The 13,440-nt window shown below is 53.2% G+C and overlaps 1 long non-coding RNA gene across 1 annotated transcript; it reads right to left on the bottom strand.

The window, feature by feature from the left end:
- Window positions 1–3,349: 3,349 nt before the first annotated feature.
- Window positions 3,350–13,114, bottom strand: LOC109249790 (uncharacterized). The gene is made up of 2 exons (XR_002072760.2): window positions 13,023–13,114; window positions 3,350–3,798 (listed from the first exon to the last, which is right to left on the bottom strand). It is a non-coding gene; the product is annotated as an uncharacterized LOC109249790 (long non-coding RNA).
- Window positions 13,115–13,440: the final 326 nt, after the last annotated feature.

Genomic DNA, 13,440 nt, shown 5'->3' with positions numbered 1-13,440 from the left:
GACTCCGGCGTGCAGGTCCTGGGGAGAGAGAAACAGCACGCGGGCCTGGGCCTCGCAGAGCGGACGTACCAGGTGAGGAGGTGGCTGAGCCCAGAGGCTGCCCCACGTGGTCCTGCCTGTGCCATCCTGGGGCATTCCGAGATACAGGGGCGCACGGGGTCGGGACTCTAACCCATTTATGGTGGTCAAGGGTGACCATACTTGGGAGTATCCCACGGAAGCTGAAACCTGCTAGGAGATTAGGACACAGCCAAGCAGGGCAGGGGAGAGTGTTTTGTCAGAGGGAACAGAACATGTGATGGCCCAGAGGTGAGCAAGAGCAGTTCCAGTAGCTGGAAGAGGCTCACGATGGCTGCGTGGCAGGGCTGGGGGGGGGGGGGGGGAAGGGGGGGGTACATGGGGCTCGGATGGGGAGGTTACTAAAGCAGGGCACGTAGCACCACTGTCCACCAAGGTCAGGGCCATGGTAATCCACTGAGAAAGGAATGGCTGGGGGGCGGGGTGGACAGGGAGACCAGCCCCTGGGGATTTTCTGCTGGTTCCAAGCCCTCGGGCGCCTACCAGCCAGTGGCTTTTAAATACCATGACCCCAACCCATGGCCTTCTGCCCCTAGAGATATGGGTGAAAACCTCTCTACCAAAGGGGGGGGGGGGGCACGAGGCAGGACCATCAGTGCTTATTTGGAGAGCTACAGAGAGCTGGGAGCTCATCCGATCCATGGTCTGATGCCCCTGTCCTCTCCTCTTTGGGGCCTCTCTCTATCCCCCCCGCCACTCCCCCAAAATGAGAGGGTCAGATAGCAACACTCGTCGCCTCAGGCGTCAGACACCAGCCCTGCCTCTGAATGAAAGAGGGCGAGACCCCAGCACCTTTGTAAAAGAGAGGCAGTCATTCTGGCCTCTGCTCCTGGAAGCCTCCAGCCTGCAGCCCCGGGGAAAAAAAGACAAGCCGGCGAGTAAATAGCACAGTCTGGTCCACCAGATTTGGAAAACAGAGGTGCCTTTTTGGAGAGGAGAGAAAATACAGCATCGTCCTTGGCTGCATCGAAGGAAGAGCCCAGTCATGGGGGTGTATTCGTTCCAGGAACCAGCAGACCTGGGGAAGTCGACAAAGAAAACATGAAGCTTTCTGAACAAAGGGAGGAAATGGACCAAAACAGAGGAAACGGTCTTGGCCAAACTGCTCTTGAATGTGCGTCTTCCCGGGAGTCGCGAGCCCTCGGGTCTGCTCCTGCTTCCCACGATCCACGCCACCCCATCCGGGCGGGGGGCTCGGGTCACAGACGCTCGTGACCGCGATAGCATCTCCCGGATAGTTACGGCACCAGCAGAAAATTCTGCACATATCTTGACATAAATACACAGAGGTTGGCTTCAAGGATTTTTTTTTGTTAAATCAAGGCATGTAAAAGTGTGGGAGTTAAGTACTGAGGATGATTTGGAGTTCTTCAAAGATACAGAAGAGATGAAAAAAAAAAAGTCTTTTTAGAATAAAGTTATTCCACAAACGTGTTGAACATTCCAGCAGAATTAGCACGGCACTGTGTGTGTAGTAAGGGAATGGTGACTGACCCCAGGACTCAATCAGCCATAGGTGCTTGACAAATATTTATTCAATGATTGCATGAATGAATGAATGAAGTCAGGGGCAGGGGCTGGTGTATTCCAGATTCGCACGATAATGAGTCCTCCGAAGAAGCTTCCGACATTGCACGCTGACACCCTGAGTTCTCAAGAGCGCTGCACTCTACGTTTTCCTCTCCTAACGCCCTTTCCTGCAGTTTCTAACAAATAGAACAAGACAAATGATACCTGGCAACTTGCCTTTGCACACATTCCTTCTCGTGGTCATGGGTGATTGGCCTCCATCGTCCCCAAATCCCGTGCACACAGCCCGGGACTCCCACCGCCCAGAGGAACCCTGCGAGCCGGCCACACAGCCTGCCTTGGATCCGGGCGGATGTGCTAGGAGCCTCTTTATTTTGTTTTACCATCTGCCTGTGGTAGTTCAGGCATTCTCCCTCTCCCTCTCTCTCTCTCTCTCTCTCTCTCTCTCTCTCTCTTTCTCTCTTTCTCCCTCGTACCCAAGCACCCCGGCCAATGAAACCACAGCCCTCAGCTCTGTGAGCCAACACGCCCAACTGCTCAAGACGTCCTCCCCAGTCTAGACCCTTCCCTCTTCCCACGGGGGCAGCAACCGTGCCTCCTAGGGAGATGGGCTCCAAGTCCGTCCTCCCCATTGCCTGCCCCTCGGTCCATCCCCACCTTCTCCGTGAGGAAGTGTAGACATTTGGAAAACAGTTATCACGAGCACAGGCCCTGTCCTGACACCTGGAGGGCCGCAGCTCAGATGAGCAAAAATCTCCCAAAGGCTTCTGAGGAAATACATTGTACATGCACACAGGGACCTCCGACGCACGTTTCTTCCAGAAAAACATCCCACAGAACTTGTTGATCACAAATGCCAGTGTCCTGGTGACAGACAGGATCGGGTCCCACTATGTGAAAGGGAGGGACACCTTCTAAACTTCATTCACACGCGTGTGCTCTCTCTCACCCTCTCTCTGTCTCTGTCTCTGTGTGTCTTTCTATCTCTGTCTCTGTCACCCCTTGTGTCTGACTCAGCCCCACCGGTTAGACCCTCAGGTCACCAACTCCGATCCCTCTCAGGCCTCCCGCAAGCCTCCCTTGGTATGGCCCCGTGCTCAGCGGGCAGCGATCAAGTGACACAGAGTTAGCGTCCAGAACACCTCACTCCCCCCTCACCTCAGCCCGACTCTGGCTCAGAGATCCCCACACGCGGCTGAGTAGAAGGCCAGGCCAGCGCAAAGAGGATTGGATAGGTCAGCGTATGCGATGTCACACGAGGGACAGGCAGGGGACACGTGGCTCTGGAGTCCCTGGCTCCAGACCCCGCCGGGCCTCAGTGTCACCCCTCACAGTGAGGAGCCGTCTGGAGGAGGCATGGTCTGCAGAGGCCAAGGGCGCCCAGCACGGTCTGGGACACGTGCAGTCAAGAGGTGAGCAGAGGAGAAGAAACCAGCAACGATTACTAAAAAGGAGGGATTTGGAGAACCTCCTTTCATTCAACAAATACTTGCCGGGGCACCTGGGTGGCTCAGGTGGTTAAGCATCCGACTCTTGGTTTTGGCTCAGGTCATGATCTCACCGTTCGTGAGTTTGAGCCCCGCATCAGACTCCACGTGGGGCTCTGCACAGACAGTGTGGAGCCTGCTTGGGATTCTCTCTCTCCCTCTCTCTCTCTGCCCCTCCCCCCACTTGCTCCCTCCCCCCCCCAAAAAAAAGAAATAAATAAACTTGAAAAAAAAAAACAACAAACACTTGCCACCACAGAGCACAGTCTGTGTATTCGGTGCTGATCTGGTCACAAGGGGCCTCAGCAGTGAACCAAATAGACAAAAATCTCACACCTACAGAGTTGGCACGGGAGGGAGGGCGCTTTGGGACAGACGAGGGACCAGATAAATAAGACATCGGATCTGCCAGGTGGGAATAGAGACTAAGGAGAAAAACCAAGCAAGGAGGGGAAGACAGCGTTGGGAATGGGGCAGATGAAAGTGTTGTCTTAGCGTGCGGCTGCCATCACAGGCACCCAGACCGTGTGGCTCAAACAACAGACGTTGGTCTCACGGTTCTGGAGGCTGGACGTCCAAGATCGAGGTGTGAATGGGGTTGGTTTCTTCCAAGGCCCCTCTCCTTAGCTCGTGGATGGCAGCCTGCTCCCCGGGTCCTCGCAGGGTCGTCCGTCTGTGTACCTCTGTGTCTTAATCTCGTCTCCTTATAAAGACACAAGTCAGATTGAATTAGGGCCCACCCTCGTGATCTCGCTTTACCTTAGTTACCCCTTTAAAGACCCTGTGTCCACATAAGATCACATTCTGAGGTCCTGGGGGTTAGGACTTCACCACATGGATCTGGCAGGGACACGATTCAGCCCGTAACGGGTAGGGAGGCGGGCGGATGCCTTCTGTTTGTCCCCGCAGATTCATTCTCCACGATTTTCCACTCTGCTCTTTGCCCCAGGACACCGGCGGGTGAGATGCATAGATGGCCCCCTGCCTGCCGGCCTCCTCTGGGCCTGTGGGGGAGGGGGGACGTCAGGAGATCACACTGAGTGTTGTGGCGTCTGCTCCCGCCTCTCCCTACTGGGTTCCTTTGCGGACATGCTTCCTCTCTCCAGGTTCTGCCCCTCAGGCCGAGTTGGTGAGAGATTCCCCCCTACTGCGGGTCCTGGGGCGCTGCCCCATCCAAACGCTGCCCACAGCTTGGAAAATGGTCCCGTTACTAAGGGACCCCATTTCAGCAGGTCATCTAACCAATACAGGGGCCAGGGCAGGCCTCCCTGAGAGATGACCAGAGAAATAAGAAGGGGATCAAGAAGCAGTGGTGTCCCAGAAGCCAGGAGAGTGTCAGGAAGGCAGCTGTGATCTGCAGCCAGAGGCACAGAGGGTACGAACTGGACAGGCGGCCACGAATACAGAAAGGCCCAGGGCCCGAGCAGTGGCGGTCGTTGGCGGGGTGGCGGGAGACGGGACGCTCAGCACGCCCAGAGAAGCTCTTTTCATTGAGGCGAAGAGGAACGAACGTCTCGGGATCAAAAGCGGGACGCTCGGCCAACTGAGCCACCCAGGCATCCGCATGATGTGCACTTTTCAAATATGTTTTAATCCATTTTTTAGGTTTATTTATTTATTTTGAGAGAGCGGGCACAAGTAGGGGAGGAACAGAGACAGGGAGAGAGAGAATCCCAAGCGGGCTCCACACTGTCAGCGGGGCTCGAACTCACGGACCGTGAGACCATGACCTGAGCCGAAGTCGGACGCTCAACCGACTGAGCCCCCCGGGGCGCCCGGGAGTGAATTTCATTGCAAGAAATGACACCAAACACCTTAGCTATGCCGCAGTCCACAGTCAGTGAATGGGGACAGGCTGACTTGAAGCGCTCAGAGCTCCCAGTTCTGCATGCAACACAGGCAGGAGGGCGTGTGTGCGTGCGTACAAACATACACGAGCCAACGAGCAAACTGTCATGTGGGGCCTGAACTGCAGAGTTGATTCGGTTAGTAGAGATGGCTATCTCCCACTGAAAGCTGAACAATAATGCTAGTCTAGCTTTGAAGATGAGGCCCTGTCTGTCCACGCTACCTCGCCAAAGATATGTTTTATATTACCCCTTGATTTACGATGCGTTCTCCATATTCTTGTTATTTGGGTGCTGAAGTGGTGGGAGATCTCCTTTTTAAATGGCCCCTCATTTTTAACAGACTTTATTTTTTAGAGCAAAATGGAGTAGAAAGAACAGAGTTCTCATGTGGCTCCTGCCCTCACACATGCTCAGCCTCGCCTACTAGCAGGGTCTCATACCTTAATGTGCACTTTTTTGAGAGAGAGAGAGAGAGAGCGAGCCATGTGTGAGCAGGGGAGGGGTGGGGCAGGGTGGTGTAGAAAGACAGAGAGAGAGAGAGAGAAAATCTCAAGCAGGTTCCACACCCAGCATTGAACCCAACATGGGGCTCGATCTCATGACTGTGAGATCATGACCTGAGCCAAAATCAAGAGTTGGGCCCTTAACCAACTGAGCCACCCAGGCATCCTCATAATGTGCACTTTTAAAATACGTTTTAATCCCTTTGAATAACCACAGAATTTTTCCAAAGTCTTCCTGACAAGAAATAGCCCTCACGTGTCTCAAAAACGGACAAAGGACTTGAACAGACATTTCTCCAAAGAAGATATATTGATGGCGAACAAGCACGTGAAAAGATATTCAACATCGACAATCACTAGGAACACGCAAATCAGAAACACAATGCAATACCACTCTACACCCATCAGGGTGGCTATTGTTAAAAAGCCAAACCAAACAGACAATCACAAGTATTGGCCGGAATGTGGAGAAATTGGAACTTTCGTGCATTGCTGATGGGAATATAAGGTGATGCGGCCACCGTAGAAAACAATATGGCAGCTCCTCAGGAAGTAAGAGTTGGAACCAACAGACTGAAGGCTTTCTTACAAATGGTTCTCAAAGCCAAGAGTTAGGTCCACAACAAAGCCTCCTGCCTCCCTCCTGTGCCTCGGCCATGCCGTGCTGATAACCACCACCCTGGCGTTAGCTGCTTGCTTTCCAGGCCTGACATAATCTTCCTTTATGCTCCATTTCCAACAAGGAGATTGGCATAAGCAGACCCCAGTCTCTTGGGTGTCCCTGAGAGGCAATGAACCAGCAATAGGTAAGGGCCCCACCTCCCCGTGGAGACAGAAGAAATACGGTGGATGTCCGTTTACACACAATACAGACCCATCTTCTTCGAAGCATACGTTGTCCAGCCAGTTACAGGAACACGCTGTTTTTCCTCAAAGGAGATTTTAAAAGAAAATATTTTAAAGGACATTGAGACCGTATAGCCCAGCCAGCCAGCCTTCCAGCTACAGCTAAAATCAGATTCCAGTTTCAAAAATGGACAAAGGATTTGAACAGACATTTCTCCAAAGAAGATACACAGATGGCCAACAAGCACACGAAAAGACATTCAACATCACCAGTCCAACAAGCTGGAAAACACAAGAAAGCAGCTTCTCTAGAAAGGAATGCACGCAGCTGACACCAGATTTTAAGTCAGTGAGACCTGTTTAGACTTGGGATTTCCAGAATGGTAGAGAATACATTTGTCTTGTTTGAAGCCACGGAAGCCAAGGTCTACTGTTACGGCAGCAACAGAACAGATCCAGTATTTTATTGTGTATATATGTGGGCACGCGTATCCCCGCTCTACCAAAGGTCTTGGTAGACAGACGACGTCTGATTCGCCTCGATAGCTCGTGGACCCAGAAGGTTCCATCACACAGTGTGCTTCGTATATACTGGTGCGACTCTACCTGTCCATTGGTAATTTTTCAATGACACAGAATAGACACTGGTGGGGGCCAACGTTCATTCCTAGGCCCAGAAAAATGGGACTGGGATGCAAAAAGGAAAGGAAAAGGGTGCCCTCGGGGTTGCCAAAATCTCTCAACCAGGAAGAGGCCTTCTGAGAAGAGACGGGGCCCAAACCAGACCACAAGGAATTGCTTCCCTGGCCTGTAATTACCTCATTTGATAACGACCTGAAACCCAGGCTGCTTGCTCCCAGGGGAGCCTGGGGCTGCTGAGTCATGTTCAAGGGCCTTCGCCTCCTGCTGACCCCACTCACCGGCAGGGCTGAGTAGCTGAGTAGCTGCAGGACATCAGAAGACAGAGTCTGTGGTCAGAGCGATGGGGAAGGTCAAGGCAGGTGCTGGGTGCCTGGATGCTGGAGAGGAGGCTGGAGGGGGAGGGGCAGGAGGTGTCCCCAGGAAGGAGACTCCACTGGGGAACCCCTGATCCCGACCCAGTGGTCAGGACACAGGGGTTCCCTGCTGAGCTGGGAACGGTCACAGCATCTGGTGGCCCAGCCCAGACCAGCCAGGCCAGATGTATGATGACACCGAGACCCTAATGATCCTCACAGCTGACCGAAATCGGAGAAACACTAAATCAATAAATCCAGAGAAAAACTCGTCTGCTGATTAAGGCAAGGTGATAAGATCTACGGGTGGTTTCCTTAAAGAATCGCTGAGGGGCCTCTGGGCTCAGTCGGGTAAGCTTCCGACTTCGACTCAGGTCACCATCTCACGGTTCACGAGTTCGAGTCCCGCACGGGGCTCCGTGCTGACAGCTCAGAGCCTGGAGCCTGCTTCGGATTCCGTGTCTCCTTCTCTCTTTCTGCCCCCCCCCCCCCCCCGCCCCACTCATGCTCTGCCTGTCTCTCTCTCTCTCTCAAAAATAAATAAATAAACATTTTTAAAAATTAAAAAAAAAAAAAAAGGAATCGCTGAAATGTTGTTCAAGACAACCTTCCTCTGAACCAACACGGTGGCAGAGTTACTATGGACCGGGCAGCGAGGACACAGAGGTGACATTTCCAGTCTGTAGCGGGGGATGAAAGGACCTTGGGAATAATCTGGCGGGCGCTCCACACAGCACAGTCTTCACAGCAGGAGATGAGCCCCAGAGGGATCACCAACCCACTTTACAGAAGAAACACTGAGTCTTGGGAGGTCGGCAAGTCACCCAGGGTCAGGGGGGCAAGTGTTTTAGCCGGGGTCACTCAGCGGGTCGGCTGCCAGACCGTTAACGGCAGCCCCCTGCGTTCCTTCCACGTGCCTCTGCCACACAGCCAGGCAGCCCAGCTCCGGGTCCCGAGACAGGAAGGTATTGTGTTTGCAGCTGGGGCTGCCTCACTGCCTGGCCCTCGGTGAGGTTTCCTCTCTCTGCCTCAGTTCCCTCCTCTGCAAAATGGGGAGAGCACCTCCATCGCAGGACGTGGTGACGAGTCATTGGGTCCTCACACGTAGCTGCATCTCACAGCACGTGCTCAGTAAGTGTAGTTCTTTTATTTACATTCTATCATCTCAGATTTTGAGTAGCTCTGTGACCTTGAGTGACTTCCTTTCTTTCTTTTTTAAATTTTGTCTCTTTTAAAAAAAAAAAATCTTTTTTTTAATGTTTATTTATTTCGGAGAGAGAGACAGAGCCCGTCAGAGCAGGGGAGGGGCAGAGAGAGAAGGAGACACAGAATCGGAAGCAGGCTCCACGCTCCGAGCTGACGGCACAGAGCCCGACGTGGGGCTCCAACTCACGGACTGTGAGATCGTGACCCGAGCCGAACTCGGACGCTCAACCGACTGAGCCCCCCAGGCACCCCAAGTGACTTCCTTTCTTTGCAACCCAACGCAGAAGGTCCCTTCCTTCGGGAGTCAATCTTGGGGTCAGTAAGTATCCAACGCCTGAGAAGGAGAATCCCCAGAGGAAGACTTCCGCACGCCGTCCGAGTCTGGCGAGTGGAATCCGTTGGTCTTTGGTTTCTCGAATGTTCTAAGGGGCTAATATGGTGAAAATGTTCTCTCACTCTGCTGCATCACTCAGAAGCTTCTTGTCAGGAGATAATATCTTATCAGGCACAGAGTCATTGCCTAAAAGCTCCAAAGAGCCCTCAAAACCTTGTTAGAAGCAGCGGTGAAAGGTCAGCATGACTTGTGCAGTTGGGATAGGTCACCCGCATTTGTCTCCCTATTCACGTCACCGCAGCATGGGGTGTGACGGCGTGATGCAGGGGTGCGTGGGTGGGAATCCCTCCTGCCTGAGGCACAAGTTCGCCCAGCCTGAGAACCACCCCCTCCGGAGAAGAGGACCCTTCCGGCGCTGCCCAGCTCGGCACTTGGCCCCGGGAACTTGCAGACAGCAACATCTGTTGGCAAGGAAACCACAGGGTCACTTAGAAGACACCGATAGCCCCCATGTGAGGGTGCTCGGCAGATGTGACAGCGTTCTCGCCTGCCTGGACTCGCGTGTCCCCTGCAGGCTTGGCCAGGATGCACATTCGTGTCATGAGCCCATCTCTCAGCTGAGCAAACAGCGGCTCAGAGCGCATCTGCTTGAGGGGATGTGAGGAGAGACAGAGCAGTGACAGCACAGGTGTCCGCAGAGGAGACCCAAGGCGCTGGGCCCCATTTCTCGGGGCCCCATTTTGGTCACTTTCCTCTGCGCTGAAGCCAGGCTCCCACTTCCTCCCTCTCCCTTATCTCCTGTGCACACAGAGGAACGGAAACACCACAACGTGAGATTTATATCCAGCTTGGAGCCTCCTCTTGAGTCCCTGCCTGCTCCGTGGAGGCCCAGCCAGAGAGGAAACCAGCGATCAGGGAGATAAGGGGAGCACACAGGGACTGGCCGCTTCCGCACCTTATCGGAACGTGGTTCCTTCTCCGCTCTCACTCTCGGACATATGCCCCTGGAAAACGGCCTTCCCCCCTGGACTCCTTTCTAGGGCTGCTGTAACAAAGCACCACCAGCAGGGAGGCCCGGAGGCCGGAATCAGGATAGCACAGCCCGTGATCCCTTCCCAAGCCTCCAGGAAGGACCCTGCCAGCCCCTCCCAGTGCTGACAGCTTCTGGTGGTGGCCGGCCATCCTTGCGTTCCTTGCCTGTGTCTGCCTCTGTCCTCACCTGCCTTCTTCCCTGTGTGTCCATGCAACCTCTCTTATTCTTCTGACACACCAGTCATTCAACGTAGGGCCCACCCTCATCAGCATGACCTCATCCTGACTTCACCAACTGTATCTGCAAAGACCCTATTAAAGGTGACCCCAAATAAGGTCTCGATGTGAGGTTCTGGGTGGAAATGAATGGGGGGGACACGATTCAACCTGCTACACCAGCGTCTCAGGGCCCTGTACCCATTGGCTCGGCCATGCCTCTCCCCAAAGCAAGCAGCTGGAGAAGACCATCCAGACAGGCATCAAAACAGCATCCCGGCACCTGGCTGAGACAAGTCTTCCGTCATCAGGAAGGCTAGAGAAGGGGGCTTGGGGCCCCCTCCCTCGGCCATTTCTTCCGGGGGAAACATTTCATTCTTCCCAGGATACCGAGACAAATACCTGAGAACCTTCCACTTTGGCAATCCCCCATCTCCTTCCACAGCTAAAGAATACTTGGCGTGTGTCATCTGTGGGTGACTTAAGAGCCTTTTCCACATATTCGAGTGTAACACCGCACTCTAAAATTTCCGAAGGGGATGGCTTGGGGGAGGGTGGAGGTGGGATGTAGGAACATCACGTTCGACTAAGTCCATGTTTAGGCATCACGGCATTGTTCCCTGAGTCCCTGCAAGCTGGAAAAGACACGTGTCTGTCACACGCCCGTGTGGCCCTCATTCCTCAGTGACCGTGCCTCGTACAGAATGCCAACCACCTCGTTCTCCGGCTCTGGGTTTCCAAGGAGATTGCCCCCCAAGTTGCAAGATTCTCCACATGGGAAAGGCCTGCAGTTGTGGTCGGAAGTCCTGGCTGGGGCTTCTGGGCTTTATGACCCTGGGCAAGTCAGTTGGTCCTTGGCCGGAGTTTTTGCACCAGCCATACAGAGAGAGCCGAGGGCGGAAAGGACACTAGTCTCATCGCCTGTCAGATTGGATCACATGGCGGCTGAGATGCGCACATCGGGTCAGAAAGGAAAGGGCGCGCGGCAGACGGCAGCCCCCCACTGCAGGGGCCCTTCATTAAGGAGAGTCCAGCAGAAGGGAGAAGGCAGCCGCTTGAAACGCTCCAAGATTTGGACCCGAAGACCTGCTTAAAGCGGGCAGGCTGCTCCCGCTTCTGCACTCGGTTTATTCTAACTCGGTGATTCTCTCCCCAGCCCCCTGGAGAGGCGTCACGGGCCTCTTGCTCTGTTTCCTCCCCAGCCAGCCCCCAGGTTTTAGGGAATCATTCTACCCATCACCCAGATGACACCTGATGAAAATAAAGAACACTGAGCCCATCCGAGAGAGAGAGAGACTCACAATTCACTTTGGGCTGGAAACATTTCCCTTTTCTGTTCTAGATGTTTATTTATCTCTAGGAGAGAGAGAGAGCACAAGAGGGGGAGGGTAGAGAGGGGGGATGGACAGAGAATCCAAAGCGGACCCTGTGTCGACAGCAGCGAGCCCAATGTGGAGACAGAACTCGCGAACCGTGAGATCATGATCTGAGCTGAAGTCGGGCGTCCAACCAACTGAGCCACCCAGGTGCCCCGAAAAGAAATTTTTTAACCTGAACCAAGGGGCACCTGGGTGGCTCAGCTGGTGAAGCGTCCAACTTCGGCTCAGGTCATGATCACACGGTTCATGGGTTCGAGCCCCGCGTCCGGCTCTGTGCTGACAGCTCAGAGCCTGGAGCCTGCTTCGGACTCTGTGTCTCCCTCTCTCTGCCCCTCCCTACTCACACACTCTCTCTCTCCCCGTCTCAAAAATAAATAAACATTAAAAAAAAAATTTTTTTTAAAAGATAGTCTCACAGAAAAAGACTAACTCAGTGTTTCACAAATGAAAGAGGATCCATGATTTTTTTTCTTCTCCCTTTAAGTGGGGTCTAAGCATTACTTGTGTCTGGAGGGGAAAAACCAGTGTTAGTGTAGGTCTATGATCCAGTGGTTCTCCAGATGTTTCTCTGATCAGGAGCACCAGCAGCACCTGAGAGCTTGCTGGAAATGTAAGCCCTTGAGCTTCACCCAGACCTCGGAATCAGAAACCCAAATCTGTGTTTCGACAATCCCTCCAGGGGATTCTGACACTAGCAAATCGTTATACCAGAAGCTGGACTTCCTGCCTTCTGTGATTGAACCCGTGACATTTCTGCACACAGTTTCCCTGCTACCTATTTCGCTTTGGAACGGGTCCCTTTGGACCAATCGTATAACGCCACGGAAGGAGCTTGGGAGGAAGTCCTGGTGCTCGTCCTCCCTGGACTCACCCTTCCGAGGACTGCATCATTCACTGAGCACTGAGCCCTCCCAACAATCTATGAGAGTAAAAAAAAAGATTATGAACTTCATTTCACAGATGAGAAAAATGAGTCCCAGAGAGGTTAAGCAATTTGCCCAAGGTCACGTGGCTGACTGGGACACAGATGGGGCTGGGCCCACAATGCCCGATCCCCACACCCACGAGCTGTCAGCATCGTTCAGAGATGCATTCTAGAACAGAATAGACGCACAAATGGCAAATGATTTCAGAGGCTATCGAGTCTGGTGGGGGTTGCGGGAGCGGGGGGCAAGGCGCAGGGTCCCCAGGCAAAGCCAGGACAAACCCGAGGTCCACGGTTTCCTGGCAGGTGTCTCCCCTGCTCTACTGTGTGCTTTGCACTTTGAAAAAGCCAGAGCCCTGGATGGCGGTGGAGGGGGCTCTGAGGCCGGCGGGCCCTTTGCGCGCCACTAAATTTCCAAAGCTTTCACGGTTCCTAAGATACAAGAACTCAAGACCCGACCTCATGTGAACAAAAGAATTATTTCATTCCAATTCATAATGAACCAAATAATTCTCCCCTTTGGAAAGGGGTATTTTAAGCCAAATAACTCTGGTTGTAATTGTTCAGCCTTTTCTAAGGAAGTCATTACTCTTCCTGACACATGACATCAAAGAGGATTTTTTACGTCAAGTCGTTCGAACCTGTTTCTGGCTTCTGTCAGGCCTGGATGTGGAACTGTCCTGATAAAAACACGCTCTCCAGTCTTTTCTCCTTTTTTTTTTCTTCCTTCCTCTGTCACTTTTATTTTCGGGTGCCATCTGCCCCCATGCCTCTCCAGTCTCTGCTTACCAAGGCGAGTCTCCACTTTTCTTGTTCTGGAATGTTCTGCCACAATTAGTTCTTACCTCTATCCCTGTGTTCCGGAACCAGATTTTGAGCCCTAATCATTTTCGGGGCGCTGCCTATTTTTCCTCGATGAAATACACCTTTGGATGGCCTTATTTTTGCCCCACGTCCGCCCCTTGAATCCCTGTTTCTCCTTGTGTGACCACAGTGTAGGTTTTCATCACAGACGTGTTTTTCCCAAAACACCTGGCCTCCAGAATCTGGCCCTTCTGG

Source organism: Panthera pardus, unplaced genomic scaffold, assembly GCF_024362965.1.
Source record: "Panthera pardus isolate Hobbes unplaced genomic scaffold, ASM2436296v1 HiC_scaffold_16, whole genome shotgun sequence".
Classification (NCBI taxonomy): Eukaryota; Metazoa; Chordata; class Mammalia; order Carnivora; family Felidae; genus Panthera; species Panthera pardus.
Note: the sequence above shows the minus strand (reverse complement) of the source record. Positions and strands in the feature narration are given on the sequence as shown.